The 12,627-nt window shown below is 43.6% G+C and overlaps 1 pseudogene; it reads right to left on the bottom strand.

Annotated features, from left to right (window-relative positions):
- Nucleotides 1-8,032: 8,032 nt before the first annotated feature.
- LOC144309596 (aspartyl aminopeptidase pseudogene) lies at nt 8,033-11,621 on the bottom strand (annotated as a pseudogene).
- Nucleotides 11,622-12,627: the final 1,006 nt, after the last annotated feature.

Here is a 12,627-nt window from a genome sequence, read left to right as displayed (position 1 = left end):
AACGATGAGATAAATGTTTCTTTTCAAAATGATTCTTGTTGGAGAGCCTGGGTGGCTCAGTTTGTTAAGCATCATTGGTTTCAGATCAGCTTGTGACCTCAGGGTTGTGAAGTCAGGCCCCAAGTCTGGCTCTGAGCTCAGCATGGAGTCTGCACCAGGCTCTCTCTCTCTCTCTCCTTCCCACTCGGTTCTTCCTCCCTCCTTTCAGGCTCTCTCTCTCTCTCTAAAATAAATAAATAAAATCTTTAAAAATGACTTTTATTATAACATTGAAAGATAATTTATTTTTACTTTCACTTCATGTATTAGTAACTATATTAAAGTGTATGTGGTTAATATGCCTCACTTTTTTAAAAGTTGATTTAATTATTTGTAAAGAATTATTTAAAAGTTGGATACTGAGTTTGGTTTATTTTAACACCAAATGTATTTCAAATGTTATATTTTTTGTTTGTTTTTGAATTTTTTTGACCATTAAAGTTAAAAAGATAAATTACAAAGATATGAAGATGAAAATGGAAAAAGTTCATTATTGACTTATTATTTATTTTTATTTATCTGTATTTTTAATTTTAATGAATGTATCTAAAAAGAAAGAATTAATCAGTTTTGACCCATTTCTTAAAAATATGAAAATACATCTTTCTATTAGTTTAGAACTAAATGTTTCCCATCTTTTAATTGCCTTTGGAAATAATTTGTAATTTAGAAAAATTATAAACAAGTTAGAAAAATTTGTTTCCAAGTTTTTCAATTGTACAGGTGAAGTTGTTTTTTTTTATTCGTAGAGACACAGAGAGAGAATGAGAGTCAGAGACACAGGCAGAGGCAGAAGCAGGCTCCATGCAGAGAGCCTGACATGGGACTCGATCCAGGGTCTCCAGGATCATGCCCTGGGCTGCAGGTGACACTAAACCACTGTGCCACCGGGGCTGCCCCTGTTTTTTTTTTTAATAATTGATACAACATGCTCTCTCAGCAGCATGACTGTCTTTTGAAAAACATTTGCTCATTCATTTAAAAAAGTCACGTTTTCTTTAAAAGAATATTTTGGGTGTTAATTTTTCTGAAATTCTTGTCAGATAGCCCAGTACCACGTGTTACCTCCATAGAGAAAGGGTGAGCAAACTTGAAACAGTTGACTTTCATTTCCTCAAGATACCAATAGTGACCTGTAACTTTCTGATGTGTAGGCTGCTTGAGGGTGCTGGTGTCAATCCATTTGTTACATTTTATTACAGTTTAGTTTATTTTCTTAGATTAAAAAAACAACCTAAGTAGAAGTTCTAAGAGTTCTTTGTATACCCCCAAAGGACTGTTTTTTTGTTTTGTTTTCTTTATAAAGATTTTATTTATTTATTCATGAGAGGCAGAGAGAGAGAGAGAGAGAGAGAGAGTCAGAAACACAGGCAGAGGGAGAAGCAGGCTCCATGAAGGAAGCCTGATGTGGGACTGGATCCCAGGTCTCCAGGATCATGCCCTGGGCCGAAGGTGGTGCTAAACCACTGAACCACTGGGGATACCCACAAGGGATTGTTTTGTACACATATCTCACTTTGCAAATCATTAGTTGAAAGTATGTGTACAGAAATCCTATTGCCTGAAGGATAAGGCATCCTGAGTTGGGGATGGTAGTGTTCCCTGCTTGCCCCCACTCTCAGGTAGACATGAGAAATTGAGAGACATTTTCCTTCAGGAAGCAGCTTGGATGACTGACCTGCCTGTGTGGAAAGTTGAGCTATCATTTTCCATGTCGCCTCTGCCAGACCAATCCTGTGAGGAAAATACATTATTTCTTTGGGAAAGGGTGCCCCAGACTTTTGGACACCATTCATTTTCCACTTAAGCTTACTGAAGGCACAGAATAAAAACCCTCTTATGAGTTTCAACAATTCTCATGTGGTAAAAGTCCATTTGGATCCCGTAAAATAATTTTACTACTGGTAGCACAGAGGTGGAATGTCATGGGATCATCTAAGGGAGCAGCAATCTCCAATCAGTCTACCAAAAGCATAGTTCATGGGCACATGCGCCAGAAAACAATAGAACTTGTCACATAAAATTTTTGTGAGGATTACAGGAGATAATAAAACTGAAGCTTTGGTTATTTTAAATATATTATTCTTGTTCTATTCTTCTTATTAATTATCATTCTTATTTAGATAGCTTTTTTCCAAGTTTCTCCAGCATATCCTGATACATCTAGGATAACTAAAGGAGTCCTCAGATGATGCAACCTAAGGAAAAGGTGAGAACAGACACTCTCTTACCATTATGGCTAACAAGGTGGAATTATAATGGCTAGCATTTTTTGAGCACTTCTTTTCTGCCAGGCACTCTTCCAAGGGCTTTATGTGAATCTACTTATTTAATCCTTTCACAAGCATGCAAGTCAGGTACTATTATTGCCTGCATTTTATAGCTAAGAAAATTAACTTATAGAAGGAATCTGAAAAATTTATCCAAGGTCACCCAACTTAGAGAACTGAGGTCAAGTCCTGACAATCTAGATTGCAGCAGGATGTGAATCCTGAAAATATGAAAAGTCTGGCTATATTTTAAATAATCTCCTTTGAGGTGATGGGCAGTGGGCCCTTATGTCCTGTCCCCCCCTCCATTCTTGACATAAAACTCCTTGGAGTCATGTAGCAGTGAAATACAATGTAGATGAATGGCCAGAAACCTAGTGGACACTCAAAGAGAAGACCCTGCACTTTAAGATATTATCTTAAAGGGTGGAAATGAGGGGAAGAGGTCCTAAGTAGAGTAAGAGAGACCAGAAGTGGGATCCAGGTTGGAGTATCAGCTTTTCTGAGTAGGTAGCCCAAGGGGTATCCCGAGTAGGGTTACAACATTAGAAGTTGTTTTCTATTTTGTGCTGTTTACAAATGCCCTGGCCAGGGACAGAATGATTGAAATCCAGTCTATTGCTCAGCTCGCCAATTCTGTGGATAGTTCTGGCAAAAGGAAATGAGAAAGAATATCCAGTACAGTAAGAGTGTAAAGGGCAGGGGGGGAACCTGGGTGGCTCAGTCCATTAAGTGCAGGACTCTTGGCTTTGGCTCAGGTCAGAATCTCAGGGGCGTGAGAACCAGTTGGCCTGGGATTCTTTCCCCTATCCTGTCCCTCCCCCTGTGGTCCTCCCCACCACCACCATTCTTGCACACATGTGTGTGTGTGCCATAAATAAATAAATAAATAAATAAATAAATAAATAAATAAATATCTTAAAGAATGTAAAAAGATGAGATATTGAGAGACATTTTGAAAATGTGTTCATATGTGTTTGGTTGATCTCTGATAAATAAAGTCTGGAATCTTAGAGATCATAGTAGAGTTGTATACATGGAGATGATGACTAAGTTTGTGGGATCAGATTCATTTTCCTTCAAGTGAGTTTAGGTCAGGAAGAGAAGAGACTGAGGGAAGGATCTAGGGGTAGTAACTAATAAAATGTCACACAGAGGAAAAAAAGGCGATGAAGGAAAGTCAGAAGAAGTAGGAGGCAAATCATGGGAGATGAATGTCATAAAAACCTATTTAGTTAGAGGCACCTATTTGAGTTAGGTGAAAAAAAAGTTTTAGTAGCTTAGTACACTATACACAAATAAGAAAGGGAAAACATCATCAGATTTTGTATTTAGAAGATCTTTGATGAATTAAGAGGAAGCAATTTGGGCCACATGGTAGGGACAGAAGTCTTGCTGAGTTTTGAAGTGAGGGATGAGGAGATAGAAGCAAAAGTTTCGTGAATAAGAAAATTGGAGGGTGGGGAAATAACATGAGCCATTGCTGGGTTTGAGGAATTTTAGTTTTAGAAATAAAACAAAGAGGAAATATGTGTTTTTAATTTAATTTATTCTTTTAAATTTTAATTTTAAATTATTTTTAGGAATAAAATAAAGAGGAAGGATGAGCCAGAGCAATATAAAAACTAAAGTTGAAGGTCAGAAAGGTGGAACTAATAGAGCCAGACACTGGAAACCACAGAAAGCAGTGACATCAAGGACCCAACTGGAGAATAAGCCTTAGAAGAGACATTTCCTTCTTGGAAAATCAAAATATATAAGAAAGGAGAGGCAGGAGTGTAGATGAACTTTTATTTTTTGGGAAGCATTACATGAAGTGCGGAATGACCTTCAGTTTCTCAATGGAGGAGGAAGTAAGATAGGGAAGTTGGGGAGGGCAAAGATAGGCAAACAAGGAAAAGGGATTGGAAAGATTCTGGGGGTAGCCATTCTGAGAAATGGGAAGATAAATCAACCAAGGGAAAAACAATAGCACAGAGCATTGTTCCTCGATAGATGTTTCCCGAGTACTATTTATCACATGATGTGGAGCTGTATGGATACAAGAGGGAGAGAAAACGGCTTTTCTTTTCCAGGTAAATCTATCTGGGGAGCCAATACACAAAAATAGCTGTAAAGGAAGAGGTATAACATAAGAACCAAGTGAATATATGCTGTAAATGCAAAATGAATGCAAAGGTAACTATGGGACTGTTTCTTGGAGGACATAGTAGTTCTTGAAGGGTACTTGGAACTTCAGCAGGCAAAGATGGTGGGTGGCTGTTGGGGAAGGTTACATTGAGCACATGAAGTCTTATGTGGATCATAAAGAAAAGGTAGGACAATAACCTTTTTGGATGTAGACATATAGGTAGGACATTACAAGCACAGAACTTAAAATCAACAGACCAAAAGTATGGAAGGGCCAAACCAGTTCACTTTTTACCCAGGACACAGTCTTCATGTAATTAGATCACATCGGGGTCCCCTTTCTAGAGAGCCTTGTGTGGCAGGTGGAAAAGTTGGGACTTTTCCCAGGAGACATGAGGAAGCCATTGGAAGTTCTGAAACTCGGGAAGAATGTAACTAAAGTGATGTTTTAGTAACATGATGGTAGCTGCCATGAAATACAGATTGGAAAGCTCTGTAACAGTCTAGGCAAGAAGCACTCAAGACTTTCTTCTCTGTTTAAATCTGGTGAATGTTGTAATTACCAGGAGAAGCCTGTTTTACCCCATCATCATAAAGTCATCACTCCCCCCCTCACTTTTTCCTATCTTCGGTATCTTTGATTTCTGCTTCATTAATTCTTCCAAACTTTCAGTCTTCTTCTTAGCTCCTACCCTTTGCTGTTGGCCTTGTTTGGTTTGTCTTCCACTGCTCTATCTGTATGAGCTGTTCTGCTCTGTTCTTACTTGATTCAGAGAGTAAGCCTGCACATTTGGGCCTAGCCACAGGAGAGTCCAATCAACTGAGGACCTGATGTTCCATTCCTAATGTTACTGCCATATTCCATAATATTTGCTAAGCTGTAATGGTCATTAATGTTTGATGTCATTTTATTGAATAAATTCAATAAAGTATTTCTTCTTTTTTCCATGGGATTATAACTAACAGATGAGCATGTCAAATTTAGTGTGGTTGTATTTTTGAGTAGGAGATAAGGATAGTCGCTCCAGTAACCCTATACGTTTATTAAGTTTTCACATAATTGTATTCGGACTTGAAAGTCTTTAAAATTAAATTCAGAAAATCATATATGTTAACTTGATCTTGAAGCTCACCTTGGAATACTAAAATATTGCCATTGGTTTTCTGTCTGGATACATTGTTTTCTTATTTAATAAATTCTCAGTTTCTGCCTTCCCTTACAGTGACTTAGACTCTGAAACATAGTAAACATTTAAGTATATGAGGTGAAAATGTATATAAAAATGAATGGAAATGAATAGAAAGTAGTCTTGGATCTGGCATGTGGATATATCTACACAACAGTTTGTTCCCTCTGCCATTTGAATCCATAATAACCTTCCTTTAAAAGCATCATTACACTAGTTTCTAAGTATCTCAAAATTATCTTTAAGGCTTTAGGAAAGTAGAAATTTTGAGTAACTAATGCTTAATGCAAATTGTGCCAAAGGCAGTAAGAAAACATCGAGTACCTAAGATCGTCTTTTAAATTATATTTCATAAATGATTCACTCCTGCATTTCTGCTTGGACGCTTCTACATGAACCTTTTTTTCTTCCTTTTTCTTCAGTGAAAGAGGACAAACTTGGTTTTATCTCAAGAGCTCAAGAAAGGGCAAAAAATGGGTAGAAAGAAGTCTTTATTGTGGAAAATGAATCCATTTTGAAGTTCAACTGGAATAAGCAATTTTTGAATTTTGGGTAGACAATTTATCCAACTTCATAATTAACTTGATTATTTGATTTATTATGTAAACAAAGTATAATGTTTCTGAAAGCCTATAAATAATCACTTTTTCCAACCATGAAAGATTAAGAGAAAACAAAGGGAGTGAACAAAAAAGGGGGGGGGTCACAGATCTGTATCTGTATGGAGGCAGAGGGCAGTACTTTTGGGGAGTGCAATTTACATGAGCATCTGGGTCTTTTGTCATGTTTTGGATGGATGACCTGAGTCTGATATATTGGTGAATAGCATTAACAAAGGTCTGGTTGTCAAAGGCTAGAAAGAAAAATGCAATTAGCCACAGCAATGAGGTGATGTCTGTGTTTGGGGGAAAAAATCGACACCTAACTGGCAATAGAAAACACTGAAATGAATCAGTAAAAGGCCAGATTTTGTGTGTGTGCATGTGTGTGTGTATGTATTACATAATGATCTTAACTCAGTAGGATATGACAACATGTCATTTTTTGTTAATGTTTGGTTTATGTGATGCAAGTGAATGTGTACCTGTTACCAAAGAAATGACATGAACCCAATGAATTTTTAACTTGTAACACACCAACCTGACATTTGTAATACTGTTTGTTTCCATTTAAAGAAAATTAGAGGGATCCCTGGGTGGCGCAGTGGTTTGGCGCCTGCCTTTGGCCCAGGGCGCGATCCTGGAGACCCGGGATCGAATCCCACATCGGTCTCCCGGTGCATGGAGCCTGCTTCTCCCTCTGCCTGTATCTCTACCTCTCTCTCTCTCTCTCTCTCTCTCTGTGACTATCATTAAAAAAATTAGAAATAAATAAAAGTGCACTTGGAGTCCAAAAGAAGTTTGCTCTTTTTTTGGTCTATTTTTTTTTCTTTATAAACCATGCTATCCATAGTAGAGAAGCATATCTAATCTCCCAATTAGGTCAGGCCCCAGGATAATCAATCTCTTTAACAGCAGATGCCTTGTTTTAGCAAATGAATGCTTGGTTTCAAAAGCAGTTTTGTGTTGAGAGAGGAGTGCAGTTGGCATGGGTGATTAGAACTCTTTTAAACCCTATAAAACGCTTCTGTAGATTGTTTTATGCCCACACTTTGTGAACTGAAGTAAATGCTGTATATCTCCATCTTGAAATGAACATGGCAGGGACTTTATACAGCCTGTGAGAACATCAACATGTATATAAATGGAATTATCTGAAGAAAAACATTTTTATGTCCATTTGAATTAAACCGTGATTTTGATAACATTTAAAACTAGTGAATATGTTTTTAGTTAGTGAGCTTCATATTAATTAAATATGCTTCTTAAGGAGTATAGCTTAATTATTGGGTTAGCATTTTTAAAACTGAAAACTACAATGGCAAGTTAACAGGATTCTTATATTTATTGTTTGGCCTACATTTACACGAATCTGCAAATGCCTCCCTTCATGTCTAATGCCTTTTCAGTTCTTATTCACATCATGCGTCAATGAGCAGTGTGCAAGACAACTCTGAAATCAGGAAAAAATCATTTAACATTGAAGTTTATAAGCTGTATATTAAGTAAAAACTATAGATTGACTTTATTTTGCTCGAAACAACTAATTTAATATGTGTTGAAATATAGTGAAATACATTTCACTATGGTATAACAAAAAAAACTCTAAGACTTCAGTAAATTATTTTACATAATGTTCAAAATCTGATTGCTAGACCTCATCAGTTATGCCTGAATGTGATACATAAAATAATTCAGAAGGCCACATGAATATTTATTTCCTTTTTTAAGCGAGTAGTCATATAATAAGAAGCATTGAGTTGAAACATTTGCAAAGTAGTTAAGAAAAAAAGCACTCACTTGCATATTTGAGATGTTTTCATTTCAACTTTATTGTATAATAGTTCTACCAATACTTCTCCCCTCTTAAAAATTGTTTCAATCGTGTCTAATCTGTGGAAAGTTAATATTTTCCATAGTGAAAGTGGATAAGACAGCTGAGGAAAAATTAAAAGCATATAGTCTTTAATTTAAGAAACATTTGATACTAATTACTTCCTACCCTTCACAAGACTTAAATGTTGGTGAATGTATAGGATTACATTACTTTTTTAAGCAAGGTTTTAAGGCCAAATTTGGTAGATAAGGTAGAGGTCCGGTAAGATGAGATTTTTAAAATACAAGCATTTTTTTAAATACAGTCATTCTTTATAATACCAAATACCAGAATAGAACTGTGGCAATCCACTTGTGCTTATTCTAACTCATAATAGCATTTTTTCTTTCTTTTTTTCTTTCTTTCCATTTATTTATGCGAAAAATCCACTTTAATAATCTAGCTTCAGCTCAGTTGACAACTTCTCAAGTGTAAGAGAAGTCTTTCCAAGAGGCCTCAATCCACTAAGAGGTTACAGCTCAGAGAAGGGAAGAGCTCCAAGAAGCCCTGGAAGGGGCTGATGGTCTGGAGGACTCCTGAGGTGCAGGCGGTCTCCTGGATGGAGTACATGGCCAGCTGGGGGCTGCCTAAATCTAGAAGCTGCAGGCCCAGCCGAGAAGCCAAGAGAGGTCCGATGGTGGTCCCACAGGGAGAGGCATTCCGCACCATGAGATCCTGCAGGGGCACCCCGACACTGTTGGCCACCTGTCAGATCAGGGCCTCGGAAACCGCATTCGAGGCACAGCGCTGCTTGCTGTTCACCATGATCACAGGGCCCTTGTGGAAAAGGGGCCTGTGGTTCTCCTCGTGCTTGTCTGGGTGGTTGGGGTGCACGGCGTGGGCCACGTCTGCGTTGATCATGTAGAATTTGGGGATGGCTTCCTCGACCCCCGTCAGGTGCTGGGAGGGGGCCGAGATGCGGCGCAGCACCAGCTGTCAGCAGTGACTGAGCCCCCTGGGCACCCTCGGAGCCCGCCTCTTCGTTGTCATAGAGAGCGACCATGCACAGTGGGGCTCCAGGGCCAAAGAGGCAGGGGCCACACAGGAGTCGATCAAAGCCTGCAGGGCACAGAAGCAGCTGTGCAGATTGTCTAGCCAGGCGCAAAGATGAACTCCTCATAGGCACCAGCCAGGACCGCAGGCTGCGTGCCAGCAAGGCCCAGCTCCACCTCCAAGATCTCCTCGGGGCTCAGTCCCAGAGGGGCCACAGAAGGGACATGAGAAGGAGTGGTGGCGGTCATCTGCAGCATTGAGAGGCCCAGGCTCAGGAGTCCCCTTCTCCAGCTCCTCCGGGACAGCTGCGGCAAGAATGGGGACTAAGGGCAGCTCCCTGTGGGGCCCAAAGTTCTCGTTGACATTTCACGGCAGAGGGATGGCCAGGTGGGGGATGGGGAGAATGGGCCGGTGCACGTGCCCCAGCCGCTGACCCAGCCGGCCTGAGGGAGGGCACTTGACAAGGACGCGTCCAGTCAAGGTCAGGTCCCCGTCGGACCGGGTGCTCCAGATCCCACAGCAGAGGTCTCCACGCCAACCTGCTGGAAGCCCACCTGGCTACGGCGGGAGCGCCGTTGCACCCGGAGGCAGGGACTGTCCGGGTGGGCCCCGGTGAGGCTGAAACCATTGCCAGGAACACCCTGGCCTCCCACAGCACAAGCGATGATCTGATGATCGTGGAGGAGCTCCCGGGCAGGAAGTACTTGCTCTCCGGCTTGATATCCCAGCTCTCCGTCTCTTTGAGTTCATGGAAGGCAGCCTGGAGGAGGCAGCTGCGGCACTGGGCCACCGCGTGGAAAGGAGGGGGCTTTTTAAATTTATTATTATTTTTTTACAAATTTATTTTTTGTTGGTGTTCAATTTGCCAACATATAGAATACCACCCAGTGCTCATCCCCTCAAGTGACCACTCAGTGCCCATCACCCAGTCACCCACACCCGCCGCCCACCTCCCCTTCCACCACCCCTAGTTCATTTCCCAGAGTTAGGAGTCTCTCATGTTCTGTCTCCCTTTCTGATATTTCCCACTCATTTGTTCTCCTTTCCCCTTTATTCCCTGTCACTATTTTTTATATTCCCCAAATGAATGAGACCATATAATGTTTGTCCCTCTCTGATTGACTTACTTCACTCAGCATAATACCCTCCAGTTCCATCCACGTCGAAGCAAATGGTGGGTATTTGTCATTTCTAATGGCTGAGGAAGATTCCAGTGTATACATACACCACATCTTCGTTATCCATTCATCTTTCGATAGACACTGAGGCTCCTTCCACAGTTTGGCTATTGCGGACATTGCTGCTAGAAACATCGTGCAGGTGTCCCGCGTTTCATTGCATCTGTATCTTTGGGGTAAGTCCCCAGCAGTGCAATTGCTGGGTCGTAGGGCAGGTCTATTTTTACCTCTTTGAGGAACCTCCACAGTTTTCCAGAGTGGCTGCACCAGTTCACATTCCCACCCACAGTGCGGGAGGGTTCCCCTTTCTCCGCATCCTCTCCAACATCTGTGGTTTCCTGCCTTGTTAATTTTCCCCATTCTCACTGGTGTGAGGTGGGATCTCATTGTGGTTTTGATTTGTAGTTCCCTGATGGCAAGTGATGCAGAGCATTTTCTCATGTGCGTGTTGGTCATGTCTGTGTCTTCCTCTGTGAGATTTCTGTTCATGAGATGACAGAAGGTTTAGTTAGAAAGGACAGATCACATTTCCTGCTGTTTGACTTTCGTTTTGTTTTCTCCAGTTTGAATTACTGAAAAAGAAATGGGAAGGATCAGTCAGCATTCCTCACGCCACTAAGGAGGCTTCCTGTCAAATTATATGGAAGGTGGGTATAACTCCTCATTTTGTTGTATGAGACTATTTTTAAATTTTCTGGAGAGATAATTGGAGAATCGCTCAAGCATGTTTGAGGATCGGGAGTGATCCTCCCGGAGGAGATGGAGAAGATGCTGAAAGCGGCGCCCGCCGAGCAGAGCGGCTCCTGGAGCCCAGGGAGCCGCAGGCGGAGCTCCCGGCAGGCCCGGGCGGAGGAGCGGAGGAGGCGGGAACCGGTGCGGCGGAGGCGACACAGGAGAGCGCAGGAGGCAGCAGCTGGTGGAGAAGGAGGTCAAGGTGCGAGAGAAACAGTTTTCCCAGGCACGACCCCTGCCCCGCTACGTGCCAGTCCCGAAGGAGGACTTTGACCTGAAGACCCACGTCGAGTGTCGGCGGCGCCGCTGGCTGCCTGCGCGGTGCTTAGCAGCCAGGTCTGCCGGTCCTCGGTCGAGATGCTGGCGAGATTCAGTCCTGGCAGAAGCGCCGGGTTGGCCTCGACCGGCTCAGGCGCACCCTTTCCCGTTATGTGGACAGGCACGAGCCGGAGCTGAAGGGGGTCATCTGCTTCCAGGCCATCGCGGAAGTGTACGCAGACCCCCTGCGCAGTGCGGCCAAGAGCCCGAACCCAGCCCTCACCTCCAGGTGAAGCCCCGCCGCGGTGCTGCAGGGTGGCCCCGCCCGCAGAGGCCACGCGCACCTGGACGGACGTCATCGCCCGGGAGCGGAGGCCTACACTCAGCTCCTGAACGGACTGTGGTCGGGGCCCGGACTCCTGCTGCCCCCCGAGACAGAGCCGCACGCTGGGCCCTCGGCCACGCGGGAGCGCTCCCCGGGCCCTGGGGGGTGGGGGGAGCGGAGCGCCGCCGGGGCTCCTGTGCCAGGCTGCGTGCTCTTCTGTACGGAGCTCGGCCCCTAACGTACCGGCCAATGGATAAAAAGTGGGGAGGCTCCTGGGAACTCAGAATTTGCAATAACCCTTCGGGGTCCTGACCCAGGCCTGCCCGGGCTGAGGAGCCGGTGCAGAGGGGGCCTCGAGCTCTGACCGGCCCCTGCGCTCCCCAGCCCGTGTTCTCTTTCACAAAGGACAAATTATGGTACCGGAATCTGCCAAAGATCCCCTCCTGCCTCAGCCCCCCTTTGCAGGGGCCTCGGAGGCTGAGGAGAGCCACATCCAGATTGGGGAACCAGCTCAGGCGGTGCACTTGTCAAACCCCGCTCCACCCTGCTCTCCTGCATTTTATTACTTTGTTCAAGGGCCAGAGACCTCAGGTGTCATCCTTGAGGTCCCAGCCCCGTCCCCTTTTTGCAGACCCCAAACTCTGATCTCCATGGTGACTGCTTCACCGCCATGGTTACAGACTCCTAGCCTGGGCTCTGTGGCTCTGCCCATGCTTCTACTGTGGGCCCACCTGAGGGTACCTCCTGCCATCTCTCCAGCCCAGGACCTTGTGCTTCTCACGCTGGGAGTGGGGGAAGGGACCAGACACCCCCTCTTTGCCCTCCACCTGTGTCTCCAGGCCTGATGCACAGCATGTGGCCCCCCAGCCCAGCCCTCTCCCTTCCACTGGTGCCTTGCTTAGAGCCAGAAGGGACGAAGCCCCTGACATCCAGAGACTGGAAGAGGAAGGGAGCTGATGGGAACTGCGGCTACACGGGTTCTGTACAGGCTGGGTTTCTAACAGGGTTGGAGGGCTGCTCAGACGCTCCAGGGAGAACCT

Source organism: Canis aureus, unplaced genomic scaffold (assembly GCF_053574225.1).
Source record: "Canis aureus isolate CA01 unplaced genomic scaffold, VMU_Caureus_v.1.0 ptg000124l_RagTag, whole genome shotgun sequence".
NCBI lineage: Eukaryota > Metazoa > Chordata > Mammalia > Carnivora > Canidae > Canis > Canis aureus.
This window is presented reverse-complemented; position numbering and strand designations above follow the sequence as displayed.